The sequence below is a fragment of the Dermacentor andersoni genome, chromosome 4 (assembly GCF_023375885.2).
Source record: "Dermacentor andersoni chromosome 4, qqDerAnde1_hic_scaffold, whole genome shotgun sequence".
Classification (NCBI taxonomy): Eukaryota; Metazoa; Arthropoda; class Arachnida; order Ixodida; family Ixodidae; genus Dermacentor; species Dermacentor andersoni.
Window position 1 is genome coordinate 85,360,136 of NC_092817.1, and position 15,575 is coordinate 85,375,710.

The window sequence follows — 15,575 nt, forward strand, 5'->3', positions numbered from 1 at the left end:
AACTGCAACGAAAACCTACGATGTTAATATTCGTTATACGTTTGCAACCATATTTCCCACTAGCCTTGCTTTGGTATCATTCTGTAGAGGAAATAACACATCACTCGATCACGCACGAATCGCGTGCACAGATGACGCTGTTAGCCCGCCGCGCATGACACAGTCGGAGCTAAATTTAGCCTCTTGCTCGGCGTTCAGAGAAACATAGCTCGGCAGTACGTTTGTCGGCAGTACGTTTGTCGGCAGTACGTTTGTCGACAGTCATGCGAGCAGCTCACTCTGCCATAGTAGATACAATCAATCAAACTGAAACCTGTGCGCATTAGCAGTTATAAGGCTTACAAGTGTGGTAATTTGCTGCAAAATGTCATGGTTGCTCAGCCATGGCGTCGGCGCGTTCAACACTCACGGTCCAGAAATGGCGTGAAGAGACTCGGGCTGCAATATATAAGAATGGCCATCTACATCAGCCGCTTTTGACCATGGCAGGCCCACCATGAAAAGGGAGTGAGCATGATTGGAAGATTAGGCCATAGGACCCCCACCAGCTGCATCATAAGCTAAGCATGCAAGCTTTGTAGTGCGTGAATAAATGTCGCTCGTCTATCTGTTAACGTCATTTCTGTTCCTTATGGTGCCCATACACACTTAACAGCACGCACAAGACGCTTGACGTACCCCAGTGCTGCTGCACGCCCAATAAAGCCTACCCAATTTTGTGCGTTTCCTAAAAAATGTTTTTGTAGGAAACATAAGAGGTGACAGTCTATTTCGTCACTTAATACTTGCGATCGCAGGACATACCGTTAACACACCAGCCAGCTTGAATTGAAGTGAGCGGTTGCCGTTTTTATAAAGAGCTCTGGGTTAAGCATCGACACATTTCTTGCAGCTTGATGTTGGTCAGACACACAATAAAAGTTGGAATTGCATTTTGTGTTCAACGAGCGGTGCGTGTAGTCGTGAAGCGCATCTTTCTTTTTTTGCGGCAAACGTAGCGGCGTCCGCAACATTCTAAAATTGCTGAATATTCTTCTCAATAAGTAGCCAAAAGCAACAGTTAGCATCTTATGTTAGTATAATCATAATAATTTCAACCGAGTAAGAATGTGAAAAATTGTGTTTATCTATACTAACTACGTCTCCCCAGAAGTGGCCTGATAGTGTACTGTTTTTGAATTCCATCACACAGACTGAATTCCTTTCCTTCAGTGGTTTCACACCACTATGTGCGGCACGCTGTGCCTTTGGTGTGTACACCGGCACAGTGCGCTACAACGATTCATTTAGGACGGTGCGAGTGGAACCACCGTTTCGAGTTTTTTCCACACGAAGTTCGTTACGAAATTTTCAACACACATTCAGCTCCCTTCTACAGCACACGCGAATGCTGGTAGTCATTCTTCAAAACCAACAGAACACACAAAGGCACATCTGCGTGGCACGACTTCTTAAAGGAGTAATCTGCAAAGATCGTCTTTTACTGAAGTTCGAGGGCTGAGTCTATGGCTAGATAAGCGTCAATTTTGTAGCTTTACATTTTTAAATATCTTTACTAGGCCACAATACAACTAAGTCAATGTTTTGATTTACTTCGTTTGATTTGCGCTCCAAGCTTTCCTCTCTTTCCTCAGCATTTTAATGGTCATATGGTATGTATACCATCATTCCTTATGACCTCTTTTAGGTCAACTTCCCTTTCTTTTGAATAAAGAAGGAGTAGTCGTTGTATTGTTACCAATTAGACTGAAGTGTCTCAACGATGTCTGCCATTTTTGCGCGTATTCGGATGTGGCCGTTCCCAAGTTCGTATTACCTCGTCACTTCAACCTGATATATTCCAATGTTCTCATTCAACCGTTCATATATGGGCCGGCTAAATCGCAAATGAATTGCTGTGGAGGCTGTTCAGTGAGTTCGACAAGCCTGTTTGGGGCATCAAATAACTATGTAGATCTATCGTGGTGGTGTTGTGGTGACATGTAAGAAGGCGTCATCTCACTTTAATCACGCAACTGTAATGGACCTTAGGTAAGCGCTAAAGCGTTACGTGAAACCGAGTGACATCATGGCTTTTCATCCCATGCGACAAAACAGTCATCATCAACTCCATTTCATTTCTTCCCTTTCCATGCTATATTTTTTCGTCGTCGGGGATTTCTAGGGGGTGATCCCTAGAACTCCACCGATGGGCTCTTTACTCTCACCGCACGAAAAAAAAAAAAGCTTCCATAGAGTTCAGCCGACGCACGCATGCTCGTATAATCTCGAGGCCTTTCGAAACAACAACACCGCCAAGCCAAAGAGGGTGCCGACGTCTTCCCAAGATCTCCTGCGGGAATTCTCTTCTTCTATCCACTCGCCAGTAAGCTCAAAGACACCAATGACTGGCCTAGCTATAGAGACTCTCTCGCTAAGCCGTGATTTATTCCCTTGAAGGGTCACTCGATACACGTTCTCATCGCCGACCCTTCTGGGAAACGACGCTCGATGGCTATCCCATTTCTGTGTTGTGTTCTTTTTTATTAGATCTCCTTTTTCTCTTTCTTTCAGCGCGGAAGTCACAACACTGGGCAATACGTACAGTGCTAAACAAGAGATATGCAGAGGGGGCCAATGCGGCGGCCGTATTCGGGAATCAGTGGCTTGGCCTGCCGTTTTTCTAAATAGCTACCGAGGCTGTAGCTGATCGGCCGACACAAGGCGCTTCCCATTCAGAGTCAACAGAATATCCAGCATTGCGCTCCAACGACCCCGTTGAAGAGTACACCGACTTGGCCCTCCTTCCTTCATGGGCCGACATTTTTCTTTGTCCTGTTAAACTGAGCCTATTCCAATGTTTTCGATGCATTGAGTGTATGTGTTGCATACACACTAGCCGGGAGACTGCGTTTGTTTTCTTCGAGCGGTGTTTTTGTCCCTGTACACGTGCTTCACTCGCCCATTCCTCCTGCGCTGTAGTTAGTTTGCTATGTTGCTCGCGAGCTATTTGTGGTTTTAGGCGTGAGGAAATAGGGATTTCATAGCTGTTCGTAGTAACGCTTCTTTCCCTAACAGATGAGAACGAAGGAGAGAAGGAGCTTGACTGCCGGCGTCATTCGTTTTGCATTCTCTATATTAGAGCCATTTTCGCTTCTGCCCCGGCTTTTCTTCACTTGGCGACGAAAATAGTGGCGTAAGAAACGTTATCTATTTACCTCCTGATTCTCCGCCGATACGCCAGACCTGGTTGCATCATTTTACCGGGAATTGTCCAGCCAATGAAATCGGCGCTATGGCTGTGCGCTGGTCGAGCGAAAACAATTAGGAATTACTTTTCTTCCACGAACTGAGTGACGGGGAATTCACATATTTACCACCTCTTATGTTAACCACTTCTAGGGCTTAGATAGTGGCCATGGTAATACTTTCTGTTGTTTTTAGGTCAGCTTTCGTGCTCTATAGAAAACGTTCGAGAACGCCCGTACCCCATACAGTGAGCGGGAACATGACTTGAGGTAACAGTCCTACTGATGTTACAGCGCGAATGCGAAAGTTCTTTTTACTGTATGCTTGTCTGGCTAAATAACACTCTACCACTGCTTGATTTTTTTCCCTAAAGCCTTGTAACATTACATGCCCCAGTATATTTGAAACGCATACTTTATTGTTCTTCACTGTTTAGAAAAGCAAAGCGATAGGTACATTGTGCTCGATATATTTGAAAAGAAGGTTGTCTAGAACTGTACTGTATACAATTAAGTAAAAAAATACGATACTTGAATGCCGGACAAACGGCCTCTCACGGTGTAAATTTAAAGGATATGACTCATAACTGAGTATTATACTCGTGCTGGAAGTGTAAAAATGCTCCAGCCACGATATCGTGTACGCTGTTCAGTACATGGGAGTGCTGTCAGATTTCGCTCGAAGCTGTCTAAACAGAACATTTGATAACCATGTTTGGTGGCACCCAAGGCGAGGATTCGCGAGAGCCCATCTCTGCTTGAAGAATGAGGCTCAAGGTGGCCAAACTGTGCAACTAAGCTGAAGACGAAATCTACTTCAGCATTGAGCGACCTGATGTCTAACTGCTGACGAGTGACGAGCGCTATGGGTGCACAGCAGAAAACGCAACTATTGATCCACTACTAGAAAATTGTCTATATGGAGTTTTTCACCGCCTTGGCTGAAGTTAGCCTACTTTTGGGCCTGTCGGTGAGTCTCTTTATCTAAATTTTGCAGCATCTTCATGGTATACGCAAGGGCGGCCCTCGCGCGAGTAATTACGGCATATGCATATTTGCACGCAGGCCTGCATTCTTACAAGTAGATATAAAGTTGCATCGGTTATGAGTTGAAATATTGCTTCGATAAGAAAAATAAAGCTCAAAATTACGCCGTCAAGCATTCAGAATAAGAACGGGTGATATTTGACTCTGTTGTCGACGAATGATAGCTGCGCAGGTTCGCCGCATGCAGCGCCAAGGTCTGGGTGCGTTTAGGTATGTCTGGGTATGGTAGGTTGTGTAAGTTTCATGTTATTTCGCATTGTGCAGTGACCATGCATCGCTTCATGGGTTCGTGATCTAATCCAAACAGGGATTAATGTCTCGCACATCCCTCCGACACTCAGAGACAATAGGATTATGGCGCGTACGCCAACCCAAGCTCCGGGGATTACTGTCTGCGCCAGACCACTGTTGACAGAAGAAAAAAAAATAAGAAAAGAAAAAAGAAACTGTGGGAAGCTAGCACACGATGGAATTAACGCGTCGACAGAAAATCTCACGAACAGCGGTAGGCTGTAGCGCTAAAGGGCATTTATCAGGCCATGCGAGCCCAAAGCCAAAGATGCGTGATAGATATTAGAGTTACCAGGAAGGCTTCCGCCAAGCAGCCTCAGAAATTCTTCAATAGGGAAAACACACAGCTGGAAGACTTCTTTCGCTTACAGTAAAATTTATCTAGGCTTCTACATAGGTTGCAACACCAATACAAATTTAAGGACAGTGAGCTCGAGCGCGCTGCCTTCCAGATATGTGCGTTAACTGTCATTTGGCGCACGAGTTGTCAATGATCTGTATACGAGTAATAGTTAAAAACAAACGGTAACCGTGTCAAACGTGATCGTATTGATTGCGATGATGATATGATGACGCATACATCGCGACGCTGACAATAAGCGAATGCAATCCCCTAAGGAGCAGAACCTTCACAAAAAGCTGTCCGCAATGCCTTCTTGCTGTCATACCTACATTCAAGTATTTATCTGCATACATTTGTCACGTGCAATGCGCATGTCATGCGAAAGCCGCACCCATATGCCATGCGGCTACCTTTGCCATGCGCCGTGTGTAAGAAATTGGGCGCAGCGTGAGACACTTAAACAAATGGCTTGTTATACGTTTCTTTCTTAGTTCTGCGTGTACGCCCATTCAAAGCATTCTAAACGTTTTCGTTTACCATTTTCAATTTATCTGCGAGGCCGTGAAGGATACTTAAAGCAGACTACAGGCATTCTTTTGGTTGACGTGGTAGTGATTTTTACCGAATGAGTCTCGCTATTTCCGCAACAAAACATTGGAAACGAGTTTAGATAGGCTGACCCACGTCCTCTACGCTGAGCAAAGAGACTAGTTTATCAAAGGTCCAGTAATACTTCAAATGCGTATACGGGCTATTCCGCACATTAAAGCTTACTCTATGCTAACATAACAAGAACTGAAAGGATCTCATTCATGCTTTCAGCAGTGAAAGAAATAATGCAGTGTGCACGGGTTTATGCAGGACGCAAGTACAATTTGCAATAGTGCCTTCTGGGGGAGGGGCTAATGTTTCTCTGACATTTTGCATAGCGTTTGTAGAAGGGTTCACGAGTGCATCATTTTTTAAGCCACGCAACTGGCTTTGTAACACCTCGTATAAGCTGGCAATAAGAAAGTAAAATCACGTTTACACAAGACTTTCTACTGGCGACGTCGGCAGACTAAATATTCTTGTCTGGCTGCGAATGTGTTAGAATATGTGAGCTTTCAGACAACAGCATTACAAAAGCTTACCTTTTTCGAGCAAAGCGTTGGCTCACCCGCCGGCACCCTAGCGAGCTTGTACAACATATATCAGTATTATCGTAAAGCTACATGGATGAAAGCGCAGCGGGGCGTGTGTTGCATTTAAGCCTACTCACAGACATTTAAGCCGAATTAAGCAGCACGCACGCTGTTTTATAAACCACAAACGAGAGAGAGAGAGAGAGAGAGAGAGGGAGAGAGAGAGAAGACTGCATTGCTCATGATTCCAGCGTCTCTTACACGTGCCGACCTTCTCAAAGCAGATATTCGTAGCAACTAAATGAACTGTTACTCTCGAAACTCTGAAGCTATATATGAAAAGTAAGCCTTCTGCTAATCTCTGTGGCTGTAAAGCGACAAAAGTTCTACTGGACCACCTACAGAGGCCAAGTGCGGGCAAAGTGCAATTGCGCAATAGTTGGAATGTTATATTCATGGTTACGTAGATTAAGAACGAAACACATGGGACAACGAAGGAAGCATGGCACCAGCGTGGTCTCACAACTGAATTTTTATTGAGATCTACCCCAAATATGTACACATGCAAAAGGAAGTAAAGAATACAGAGCAAACACTGCAGAAAACACCAGAACAGAAGCACTACGAAGCATACTAGGAAGATAAAACAACAGGCGTGATGTACTCTCGATCGGTATTTTGAAACGACTTATCAATGTAGTGCCATTCCGTGTCATGTAAAATTAGTGACTCCTGGCTGACGCATGAGTCCTTGTGTTTCCTAATGAAAAACGCTTCTGTTAGTTCACGTGTTGTGTGGTCCTTTTTTTAATGCAAATATTGAGCCCCTGCTGAATTCCGGTATGCAGCCGCATTTGGTACAATGCGAAGCAACAGGCGAATTAGAAGTGCTTTTTAAAGACACGAAATGTTTCCCTAAACTCTTGTTAACGCATCTACTTGTTTGTCCTGTGAAAACTTTGTCGCACTGTAAGGGGAACTTGTAAAATGACGCCTACTGCACATGAACGAATCACTTGACCTGACTTGACGTGACTGTAAACATGGGAAAACTGTTTACTCTTGGTGAACACCTTTCTGAGAAAAAAAAAAAAAAAAAAAAAGGTAATGCACCGTCGTGTGCTCTTAATTGCATCCTTATTGATGACGAAGTGGTGACGAGCTCAGCAGCAATACTGATTAAAGAAAATTACGCAGATAGACAGCCAAGTTGCTGCCAGAGCACTTACTGTCGAAATGGACCAAAAATTACACTTCAGAGACATAATGACAAGAAGGAAGCACGAAGAAAAGAGTTTTAAGCAATGAACAATAAACGACTTCGTTTAATGTCGAACAAAACAGCTCATATACTTACTACCGTATCTTGCCCACGTCTATCTTGGCCGTCCTCCCGAGTATTGAAGTAAGGCGCGAACTTGGGCCAATGGTGATATATATTACGGAGGTAGTGCAAAGGTGACGATGACACAAAGTAAAAGAGGCATGCGAATGAACGCGATGTCTTACATTAGTTGGATATCGTCGCCTATACACTAACTACTTGTACAAGCTACATTTGATGCACTCGCCACAATGCAGTAAGTACAATGTGTACCATGGCTCAACTAATCTTTCATGCGGCTGTCAGCTCTATGGAGCCTCAAGGTATACCTTACAACTTGTTTTAAATTTACGTGGCAGCTAGTTCGAGTTGAACCATGTACTTGGAGATTCGAGCAGCGCTGGTAGTACTTTGCGTCCAATCGAAGACGTTCCTAGTCTTACTCAAAGACAATGGCCTGGACCAGACGCTCTCGGCCTACTTTTTAGTGTGTACACGCATGTATGTTCTGTGTGTGGGCATATGTACGAATGCGTCATTTCATATGCCACCCTCGTAATCTAAAGTGGCATGCTATAGCCCGCACGTGCCAATAAATCTTCTCCAGTACCTATTATAGGTTGTCTAATCTCTCCATTATTTGTGGACGCACTGGAGAAAAACACGAGACACGAAGCTACGAACAGCGCATAGGGTGCAGGACACCTGGGTAGTGATAGCACGAAGTTCAGTACTCGAGCGCGTCACGACAAAGCCGCAATTACAACATGAAAGCTTTCTAGCTCAGAAGAAAAAAAGGCATACGTGCACACTCATCAGTAGGTGAATGTGCCTGGGAAACTGTGTATAATATACGCAAAGGTGAAACATGCGGTATTTTCGTTAACTGCCCGTGAGCGGAAAAAATGTGTCAGAAAATGGCGCAGCTATGAGACAGAAAACGCACCCTGCGTCACTATTGCGAGGTACTGTTCTGGAAGCTACTGCTGACTGTCGATTCCCAGAGGATGATTTAATAGCGGTAGCCCCTCGTTGCAAATGTATTAAAATACTTTTGTTGATGTTAAAGCTGCTTACAACTCGTCTATGATGAGCCTCTCGTGGGCATTCGACATCTCTCGCAACACCTCCTGTGCTTGTATATGTATATACAGCCTAGCCGAAACACGCTGCGCTCTCCCCATTTTACCTAGCTTATGCTTTCAATCAAAATTTTAGATAAAGATACGCCTCTCGAAAGCTTTCAGTTGAATGCTGTAAGCAAACGCACACCGGCGCAACGTACATTGACGAAATATTCTAAGAAAATAGAAATAAGTAAAACGTAGGACATGAACGTTTCGGCAGATTAGCGAACGGTCACCTTGTTTTACCTATATACTCTGCTAAAGAACGCACATGTCGGAGACAGTGTCACTCGCAACGTCCTTCATCCTGTCGTGGCGTTTCATTTCAGTGCCGTAGGTTGCCTTTTGTTCGCCTGTGCTAGCCTCCCTATACTCGAAGCTACGGGATGCTGGAATAATCGCCAGCGTTCACCGCGCTGCGCATACAGAGCGTACAGTGCGGGCAAGCATCAGGTCTCGGTAGCACATTGCAGGCACCAAATGCGGCTATGATGCAAATGTTTAGTCGCTATTCTCATGAATCAGGAGGGCTCAGACCAGGTTTGGTATCGGTATTTCCTGTGCTCCGCCAGTGAGTGAGTGAGTGAGTGAGTGAGTGAGTGAGTGAGTGAAACTTTATTAGAGTCCAGTACGCAAGACGCGTTGGTAGGCTACTAAGTGTCCCATCAGTGGCGGAGGTTGCCCCGTGCCACCACGCGGGAGTAGCCTGGTGGCGCGGGGCAACCTGCGCCAGTGATGGGACACTCAGTAGCCTACCAACGTGTCTTGCAGGTAATCATGTAAAAAAAAAAAAAAAACGACAGTGCAGTGTACCAGATTGAACCGCCCTCACAGAGGCCTGCTGACGTTTCGACAGGAGGCCCTGTTTTTGTTGAAGCGGGCTTCCCTTCCTCGGTGTGTTAGTTTCTTATACTTATGGCACATTCAATGATAAATCGCCCCGGTGCGCACCAGTCGGATTTATTGAGGACGCCACTAGTGAAGTGTCATTAGGTGGCCTTGCGGTAGCTCATTGTGTCAGTTGGCGAAGAAAGAGGCTAAAGACGGGAAACCCACTCGTATTTCCGCGTGACTAGAAGTGGAACTCACTCTACGTGACAAGAGATCTTCGCTCACAAAGACGGGTAGCTTCAGACGGTAACAGTTAACAGAAACATTTTAGTTCGCTCCAACTCGCGTGATCAATGCTATTACTGCACAACTGCGCGAATTTCCATGTTTTTCTATTTAGAGATTTCGCTTTTCTTGCTTTTGATTAATAGGAGACATGCGTGCTACCTTTCTGCCTAGTTCTTCCTCAATTACATTTACTGCTAAAGAGCAGCACTTTTGGGGCAAATTTAGCCCTCGTTCAATTTTAAGGGTAAGAACTATCGCTCATGCGTTTGTATGACTTTAGGATAAAATGCGCTAGCATCTTATAAGCTTAACTTTGTTCAAAGGATTTATATTACCTGTACTTAGAGAGTGCAACCTTTATATACCAATTAAGTGCTTGCGTAAAAGCCAGAGGGTAAATTTAAATTTAATTGCACTTACATTGCCTAGTATACCTCATGATCAACTAGTCAGACGCTGACGATTTCTAATCAAGCTTTAGCCCTGGATGTTACGATGACACCATAGGCAATCATTCTAAGAAATCGCAACGTACGTACACTGGAGTTGGCTGGACTAGTTGAATAAAACTTTCGAAGTGTAAATTTATTTTCCCGTTCTTCAATTATTTTCCCTTTTTTGATAGAGGCAGTGGATCACGCACTCAAAGACGTTTTATTTGTGGGTTGACTGAAAAGAACAGACACACATAAAATAGACACAATATAAGGTGTACTCACAACCTATTTTCTTTTTGTACTTACAAATAGTTTCGTCCTGCTATCAGCAGATCATTCTCACGCATGATAATACACAAAAGTACTTTGTCAAACCCAAGTGATGGTAAATTAATGACAATCTATCTTATAGCTGACAAACACCGATAACATTACTCTTTATTCACTTGCCTTTTAAGAAATTGAATTCGATGGCGGCGAGCGTCATACGAGCCTCACTTATGCTATGTTTTTCTCGTAATCAGTTATTATGAAAGACTTTCGAATTATTTCTCTTGTTACTTTGTCACAATCAGGTGTTAAGATGAGTGCGTTATTTTGGTATTAGGCTACAATAACATGTGCGACAGTGAAGAGCCACATGGGAAGGCGATACACAGGAAGAAAGGGAAAGAAAAGGGGGTGCTTTCGCGAGCGGTTTTGGATGCATTACCTGTCCTTACCTACCATATCTTGTCACGAGATAGCGAAATCATGTGAAACTAATGACAGCGCGAAATGACACGAACTACGCATGATAGATGCACGGGCGAGCTATGGGTGTATTGTAGCTTATGCGTGTATACACGGACAAGCTTGTTTGCAACAACCACACTTCTTCACGTGGTTTCCTTCTTTTTTTCGGAGGGGGGGGGGGGGGAAATTGTTCCGTTTTTTCTAGCCTATTTGCATTCTTTGATTGACAATGGGCAAATGTTTCCCAACTTCTGCACTGCGCATGTCCTCTGTTATTCTCCTGGTCTCTTCTCATCTAGCTGTTTTCCGTCGAGCTTTCAAGGGTTCATCAGCACTGGGTTGCGTTCATTTCCTATCGTTGTTAAGTTTATAACTGTGGTTGCTATGTAACATTTAGCAGTCAGGATTTTGTCGGTGTTGAAAACCCTTGCCATGTCTGCTTAGCGCGCTTCAGCGGAGACACTTAGCACATTAATGATTTGTGCTCAGTAGTGGCGCTACTCTGTTTCGCAGCTCGAGGAGAAGTGCGCACCTGCCACTGTTGACTGAGAAAAAAAGAAGTATTCTAGTGCCTAAGGCTCAGGCTGCTGCAACGCGCCCTTCGTTACGATGATGGAACTAGACAGGCGTGCCCTTTAAACCGGCGCGTAAGTAACCGGTAGCGCACCCGCTTTGGCGACAGACCATTTACCGGTGGCGCCATCATTCCCGCTGCCGGGCTGTCACGGTGAGTTAAGGAGTAAAGCGAGCGTGTAGCCAAAAGCACGGGGCGCGAGTCGCTAGCCGAGTTCATTTAGGGAGTCGCAACCTGCCATGTTCCCTTTAAGAGTGCGATGTCAGGACAAAGCGTGGTGGAAAAGACATGGAAGATTCGGCACTGTTTCCAGGAACGTAAGCTTTCCGACCACGTGTCAGTGAAAAAAAAAAATTCAGTTCAGCGAAGACGAACACCGCACGCCAAAAACTAACCGGAGAGTGCTCCGCTGTGGAGATTTCTTTGGGGAGCGGCAACAACGAATGAACATAGCTGCTGTTGCACGCGGATCTCAGTCGAGCTTTCAGGAATGATTAGCTTCGAAGAATGCGCTTGCGGCATGTCCCTATTTGCAATAGCAGATTAAGGGGGCAGGACGGAAAGGAAGCGAAGGCGGTAACCTTTCTTTTTTTTCTGCGCTCTTTTCCGTCGTGCCTTCGTTATATGCACGTAGAGTGTATGCGTGTAGTGAAACTGCGCAACGCGGAAGTCGAGGTCCTCAATATAGAGTATGAAATTTAAGAAGGACCGCTAAAGAACGCTCGAGTGAGTGACCACTCAAGAACGCTGCTGTTGAAAGAGATCAGTGTAACTGAATGACATAGAGGTACGGCTGGGACATGATCGCTAAGGTTTACGAACTTTTAAGGCGTGAGGCCTAGTGCTGTAAGTTCTCTTGTGATTACAGCGACATAGTGCAGATCGAGAATAGGACGAAACTATCATCCGAACGAAATGTTCCGTTCCAGGCAAATTGTACTTTATTCCAACATTATCTGAAATTATATTTAGACATTCCCCCCGGCCTAAATTGGTCGTTAACTGTGTCACGGGTAAATTGTATAATTTAGTGAAAGTTATAGACGCAAAGTTTAAGGATCAAGGTCGTTCCTCCACTGTCTTTGAGTGAATTTTGCTCCTGGTCGTTAACAAGTCCTAGCTATGGTGAATTACACTGGACGAAAAGTATCCTATAGGTGCGACAGTATCCTATAGGTGCGACTCTAGCATCCTACATGACCCACCTCTTGGTACCATTGGTTCTGTATCGTGAAAACGGGAATGCCAGTTTTACAAGTACGGTACGATTGCAATGCAGGCAAACGGTGGTCCACTTTTGATGGTAACACGTGAGTGTAGAAAACGTGACAATTTTTCGTTCTGGCAGGTGTGCAATTGTTCGGTTTTGCAGCAGACGACTTGTGGGTTGTAGCACTGGCGCGTTTCTAAATTCCTGTACAATGCATTTACGAAATTTCAGCCGGCACTTGCAGTAAGTGCGCCAGCAAACTAAGAGCCATACATTAGACAGTAGGCCGCCCGGTACACTGCTCAGCCATTGAAACGCGATAGGAGGAGCGTATGGCAGCCGACGCTTTTTGCTGTGCCAGTGAGCGCTGGATGATAGCTGGGCGGTCAGTAACAGTGCCAAATGCGTAACAAAGGATCTCGCTGTCATATTATAACGCGATGCACCAAATAGGTGTTATTAGAGGAAACCATGGGAGGAAAATAAGCGCCGGCAGTCATTGGTTCCGAGCAAGAAGGTTAAACAAAAACTGCTGAAGAGGGATTGCCAGATAACTAGATAACAGTGCTAAACTTGATATTTTACTAAGCAAACATGACTTCATTACTGCCTGGCTCCAATTTGCGATTGCAACACAAGTGCCCTAAAGTTAATAATGAAAAAAAATGTATTACGGAATATTCTTAATTAGCTTCCTGGACATTGTGATTTACCACACAAGTAACGTATTCCTCTTCTGTATATAGGTCTGAAAAATGGAACTGCTCCATCTCTCAGAGGCAAAAAAATGAAAGAAAGAAAGATGTGTCCGCACTTAAAAAAGGCAAGTGGTACGAGTGTGTATAGACTGGGCCTCTGTTGCGAAGCATTGAGCACTGTCTGGTTTCCGCCCTGTAGTCGCAGGTAGTGTTACCAGCCGTGAAGTATTTATTTCCACGCCTGTATATTACGTTGGAGGAGACTTTTCTGGGGTACAGGAAGTTTACGAAATACCTTGCCGCGAGATGTTCCTACAACACGAAGCGATGGCACATTTGATTACGGTATTAATCACCCATCGCCGACACTATCCCGATCTCGCCTCCGGATAAAACAACCAACGCGGTCATGCGCACTTCATGCGCACTTCATGCACAGTGCCGAAAAACAAGGCTTCTTTGTGCGCAGGGAACATTAACTTTAGGACAGCTGAACAGGATGACGCCGAAGTAGGGGCACAAAGCATTGACACGCATAGTCACTGGCTTCCAGCTGTGTGTAAATTCTGCATGTCGGTTCCATCTGCTTCCACGATGCCCTCATCCAGTTGCACCGTGTTAGCACCAGCGTCGTATATTATCCAACTAGTCAAAACAAATATTTTCATAGAAAACTCTGCTTCCTGACTCCGGGGTGTTCGGAAATGGGTCATGCAGGCCATCTGATTGTTTAGGCGCTTTCGCCCCGACATTTGTGGATGGCTGGCCGTGAGACCGAATAGCTCATGTGGTGAAAACAAAAGACAGCAGCCCATCCGACTAGGAGGCAATTTCGCGGGAAACAGACCCTATATTCCGCTGGGCCTTGATCGATGATGAAGATTTAAAATCGCATCAAGAAGAGGGCGCCGGCCTGTGATGAACGTCGTTTCTGGCGGACTCAACAGGTTGCCTCGTAAGGATGGCTCGGGTCGTAGTTTTTGTTTAGACGGTTCTGGCAAAGTGTTTTGAGGCTTTATATTGCATCTTTGCTAATCGTGCTTTTGATATCTCACACTAATACAGCGTCTTGTACGGCAAAGTTTCTTCTCTTTTCCTTTTTCTTACGAAGTCCAAGTTCAGAGACTGCGTAAAGGAGTACGTCCACAAAGTGAATGAAAGGCCCCTTCAAACTTGGGATGTATATTATTTTTACATGCCTTGACAGGAAAATTACTATCCAGTATAGAAAGGAGCGAAAGCAGATCATACGGAAGTGTTTCTAAATAAGTGACTTTGGAGACGCATCTGAAGCTTAAGGCAAGACAGTACGTGGTGACACTTCAGCCTCGGCGACCTCACGCTATGCTATTAGGCTTGGAGCAGATTTTTCATTGTGACACGCCGTCATTCCGTCTCGTCGCTACATTGTAAAGTATTTCTTTATGACAGGCCTCGCGTGACGCCCGATTTCGTTTTCTTCTGACTAACATGCTTGAGTAGCTTCGGGAAAATATAGGTGAAAAAAACGAGGGAAGTGCTTGGCTGGTTTTCTGCGCTTGCTTCTTCGAATAACAATTGTGAACTGCTCTATGAGTTGTATGAACATATTGCAACTACTCCTACTACGGTTAGAGAGAGAGACAGAGAATACAGAGGAAGGCAGGAAGGTTAACCAGAGGTAGTTCCGGTTGGCTACCCTGCAGGGGGGAAGGGTTAAGGGGGATAAAAAGAGAAAGAGAGTGGAGTTGTCAAAAAACTGACTGCCGGAGTAATATTTTAACGGGAATATAGCAAGAATACATTATGCAGGGCCAAACAACCTCGTGCCCTTGTAATTTCAGCGTTGGAAAAATGAAGAAACAAGATCACCTACTCAACTTCGCATGCTGATAAAAGAAAGAGAAAATGTTAAGGAACCAAAGAGATGCGCCCGTATGTTACCAGAATGTTCAGCGAGGATCAGGATGACAAAGTAATAAAACGAACCATATTTCGTATATCATTGTCAGAGGTGTAAGTGGTAGAGATGACAATAAACAAATTACGCAGATTCAATGCAAAACTTACCATGCAACAACAAGCCCAGCTAAACACCCTTCTTCAACGCACGTCGTGGAATCTATGCGAAGCGAACCTTCCGTTAAGCGGGGAATGAAATGCTATAAGTTTGCTGATTCCATCGCTGCATCTTTGGCTAGAAGAAAGCTAGCGTGCTCGCATGCGCTCTTGCGGACCCATGGTATATGTCATGCGACGCACGAGGTGACCCGAGCTAGTGGGTTCTGGCGCGATAGAAGTATACGTGCTGTTTTGGCCTAATAGTTCGATGCACTGAGA